The sequence below is a fragment of the Haliotis rubra genome, unplaced genomic scaffold (assembly GCF_003918875.1).
Source record: "Haliotis rubra isolate DU_JTF1 unplaced genomic scaffold, ASM391887v1 Scf2029, whole genome shotgun sequence".
Taxonomy (NCBI): Eukaryota; Metazoa; Mollusca; class Gastropoda; order Lepetellida; family Haliotidae; genus Haliotis; species Haliotis rubra.
Window position 1 is genome coordinate 34,249 of NW_025766036.1, and position 4,897 is coordinate 39,145.

The following is a 4,897-nucleotide window of genomic DNA, read 5'->3' on the forward strand; positions in this document are numbered from 1 at the left end:
AGTGATTTAAACATTCGCTCGTCACGCCGAAGACCCGGGTTCGATCCCCCACATGGGTACAATATGTGAAACCCATTCCTGTATGGGTAAAACCTCCCTCCCTCACTCACTCACTCACTTGCCCATGGAGATGCCACCCTCTTGCCAGAATGTCCATATATCAACTTCACACAGATGTTGTCTAAATGAAAGTCCATCTTAAAGAAAACCTTTTAATCATTTTCTCCGAACTATTACCTTTAAACAATGTAATGATAAAAACTCTGATTTTTTATTTCTCGGGTCCAAATCCAAACTTCATACAGGTTTGAAAGTAAAAAATAAAACTCACATCACAGTATCTTTGAAGTTTGGGCAACACCTGTGACAAAGTGTACGTGAGTATATTAACCAAAGACAAAAGAAGGCTCCAGGGGGAGTCGAACCCTCGACCTTCTGCTTACTAGGCAGACGCTCTAACCAACTGAGCTATAGAGCCACCACACACACTGACCGACTTCAACTCTCGTGCTGTCTACGATTTCTATATCGTAAACATCTGTGGCCATGAAGTCTCGTCCGCCGGCGAGATTCGGGAATGTTCGCATATACCGATATGTGTAGTATTGACCAGTCACAGATGGTCTTTGCCAGCACGGATAATATATTTCACTGGGGGACAGACATCAATTAATCAATAAGGTAATCAGTTAATATATATCATATTGACTGAATATATATATGCTAGAAGCGTCACCATTATGGGGTGAGGTGGTGGTGGGGTGTGTGTGTGCGTGTGTGTGTTGGGTGTGTGTGTGTGTGTGTGTGATGAGTGAGTGAATAAACTATTTTTAAAAGGCACTTTAACTTTATTTCAGGTATTTTATGGCGCTTCAGCTAAATGTTGGAAGGAAACCTCGTGCAGTCGTGATCCGGGCTCGATCAACGGTAAATAACGGGATTCGATAATGTCATGGTCTTTCTCCAAACAATTATACTGTACTATATAGTCGGTGCTGTACTGATCAAAACGCAATGTATCTGGGATCCAAACCAAGGATCCATGGTCCATTTCAGGAAGACAACGCATTGGTCCCGTGTTTCTTGATCCGTGAAGATGCTGGTTAGAACTGGCCTGGTCCTTGGAGGCGACTAACGGGATCGGGTGGTAGTCTCGCTGTCTTGTTTGATGCATGTCGGATCCCGATTGATCGATCAGTGTTCATGTTGTCAATGACTTGATTGTCTGGCCTAGAGATTGTACAGATCCCCTTCATATAGCTTGGATATTGCTGAGTGCGGCGTTAAGTCAATTCAGAAATTCAGGGGGACTGTTCATACTCAACTCACCCATGAAACCTTTCATTACACGATGCATTTCTTTAAAAAATATGTTCTTAGGTTGATGTTACAGTTTCTCGACTCTTTATATCGTCTAATTTGGGTTTGAGTAATTATTTGATGCTGGTCTTGGTGGCTGCCAAAATTCGTCTCGTTTATCCACCTTCATGGTTATGGTGAGATCTTTGAACAAAGGATTTGACTGAAGGATGGCGCCATACGTTATACAAACAACATGTTATTGAGGTTAATCTCTACCTCTAACTCAGGAGACTTCGACACACCCAAATAAAATAGACTAATTGGGAATATGGCCTCGCTACTAGTAGGTTTATAGATTTGCCCACAAATATAGAAATCAGCAAGTAGAAATCAAAACAGTTTTGGGATCTCAATATAAAACTGATCGGGAAATCTTTGTTGCTTCGATTCCAATTATACATACTTTCAAAAATTGCTAATTGACACCGTAGGACGAATTCTACTCCTGTCAGCGAGTAAGTATGATTTTACACCGTTCTTACTTATTCGAGGAACACTAGAAATTGGGTTTACACTTTGTAGCCATTCGGGAAAACGTCGGCCTTGCCCACTATAGGCAGCCACATCGCACCACTACGTTTGTGAGGAGCATTGCAGCTGTTTCCCGAGGAGAAGGGTCTGGGTACAAGGGTGTGCCAACTGTGGTAATACAACGCCTTTTGTTCTAAAGCGTCAGTGGGGCGGTGGAGTAGCCTAGTGGTTAAAGCGTCCTCTCTTCACGTCGATGACCCGGGTTCGATTCCCTGCAGGTACAATGTGTGAAGCCCACTTCCCTCGCCGTGATGTTGCTAGAATATTGCTAAAAGCGGCGAAAAACCATACTCACTCACTCACTCACTAAAGAGTCAGTGATCGACTAACACCCGCAAATAAGAGTGAGTGAGTGAGTTTGGTTTTACGCCGCACTCAACAATATTCCAGCTATATGACGGTGGTCTGTAAAAAATGGAGTCTGGACCAGACAATCCATTGATCAACAACATGAGCATCGACCTACGCAACTGGGATACGATGACATGTGTCAACCAAGTCAGCGAGCCTGACCACCCGATCCCGTTAGTCGCCTCTTACGACAAACATGGGATCTTTTGATCTTCACGGTTGTGCAAATAAGAAATACGCATGGGCATATAATTAGGCCGCACTTCTGATAGGAACTCTTATACCTGGGAATTAGTACAGAGATAATGAAAGATAGTTTTCCGCCTCGGCCTTTAATGAGAGACAATTTGGATAAAATTGTCAATTGTTCGATCAGCTACCTGTAGGACTCTGTATGGATGAATGTTTGTCACGTGTTTGATCGGCTTTGACCGGTTGGGATTACTTCCTCTTGGTTCATCATCATCCCTGTACGCCTCTGTATATATGAAAGTTTGTCACTTGTTTGATCAGCCCCCTGAAAGCCTCTGAGTGGATGAAAGTTTGTCACTTGTTTGATCATCTCCCTAAAGCTATCTGTATGGATGAATGTTTGTCACTTGTTTGATCATCTCCCTAAAGCTATCTGTATGGATGAATGTTTGTCACTTGTTTGATCGGCTTTGACAGGTTGGGATTACTTCCTCTTGGTTCATCATCATCCCTGTACGCCTCTGTATATATGAAAGTTTGACACTTGTTTGATCAGCCCCCTGAAAGCCTCTGAGTGGATGAAAGTTTGTCACTTGTTTGATCATCTCCCTAAAGCTATCTGTATGGATGAAAGTTTGTCACTTGTTTGATCATCTCCCTGTAGCCATCTGTATGGATGAAAGTTTGTCATTTGTTTGATCAGTTCCCTCTAGGCATCTGTATGGATGAAAGTTTGTCACTTGTTTGATCATCTCCCTGTAGCCATCTGTATGGATGAAAGTTTGTCATTTGTTTGATCAGTTCCCTCTAGGCATCTGTATGGATGAATGTTTGTGCCTTGTCTGATCAGCTCCCTGTTGGACTCTGTATGGATGAATGTTTGTCACGTGTTTGATCAGCTCCCTGAAGGCGTCTGTATGGATGAATGTTTGTCACGTGTTTGATCAGCTCCCCGTAGGCTTCTGTTTGGATGAATGTTTGTCACGTGTTTGATCAGCTCCCTGTAGGCTTCTGTTTGGATGAATGTTTGTCACGTGTCTGATCAGCTCCCTGAAGGCCTCTGTATGGATAAATGTTTGTCACGTGTTTGATCAGCTCCCTGAAGGCCTCTGTATGGATAAATGTTTTTCACGTGTCTGATCAGCTCCCCGAAGGCCTCTGTATGGATGAATGTTTGTCACGTGTTTGATCAGCTCCCTGTAGGCTTCTGTTTGGATGAATGTTTATCACGTGTTTGATCAGCTCCCTGAAGGCCTCTGTATGGATAAATGTTTTTCACGTGTCTGATCAGCTCCTTGAAGGCCTCTGTATGGATGAATGTTTGTCACATGTTGGATCAGCTCCCTGAAGGCCTCTGCATGGATGAATGTTTGTCACCTGTGTGATCAGCTCCCTGAAGGCATCTGTATGGATGAATGTTTGTCACGTGTTGGATCAGCTCCCTGAAGGCTTCTGTTTGAATGAATGTTTGTCACTTGTTTGATCAGCTCCCTGTAGGCCTCTGTATGGATGAATGTTTGTCACTTGTTTGATCAGCTCCCTGAAGGCCTCTGTATGGATGAATGTTTGTCACTTGTTTGATCAGCTCCCTGAAGGCTTCTGGTTGGATGGATATTTGTCACTTGTTTGATCAGCTTTGACCTGTTGGGATTACTTCCTCTTGGTTCATCATTTCATGTTAAGGAGTGTAAATGTATTCACCGAATAAATAGAATAATGTACAAACTCAGTGAGAGGACAGAATGAAGACTTACTGCTGTCCACAACCAATCAGGAGCATGTAAACAGAAAGGACGCAGAGAAGCCATTAACATCGACTCAGATTCCACAGTACGTGGTATGTTAGGAAGCAGTTTAGTTTATACTTCCCCTTTGTATAACATACGACCTGTGTGTCCAAGCATGCGTGTAGGTGTGTGTGATTGTTGGGCTGTGATTGCGTTGATGTGTGTGCTCGTTCGCCTCTGTGTGTGTGCGTGCGTGTGTGCGTCTATGTCGCCGTGTTATAAAGAATGTTAGTGTGTATAAAATAAACTTATAGAAACCTGCGTGTGTGTGCATGCGTGCATGCGTGCGCGTGTGTGTTTGTTTAAACACTATACAGCAATCTAACCCGCGATCTAATGGCATTGAGACAAATGGTTACCAACAGATCTCCACTTAATGGATTCTTCATTCAACAGCCGCATGTAAAACAACAATACACCTTGATAAATCGATCGGAGTTTTGCTGTCATAATATGGCCTTGAATAATCTCCCGCTGGCCAGTCCAGCAGCTGAACATAGACACCGCTGTGTCCTCTTGGTTATGCCACCGCTGGCTGATATGCGCCATCAATGATCTATACTCATTAGCAACTTGGACCAATCAGAGCCCTTCTTGCAAAGATGCCACGGAGCACGTTCGGTTGCTAGGGAATATTTTGACGCGAATTAGATGATGAAGTATAGGTAGAGAGG

At 43.4% G+C, this 4,897-nt stretch overlaps 1 non-coding gene across 1 annotated transcript; it reads right to left on the reverse strand.

The window, feature by feature from the left end:
• Positions 1-404: 404 nt before the first annotated feature.
• On the reverse strand, positions 405-478 carry Trnat-agu. The gene has a single exon. It is a non-coding gene; the product is annotated as a tRNA-Thr (tRNA).
• Between the last annotated feature and the right edge of the window lie 4,419 nt (positions 479-4,897).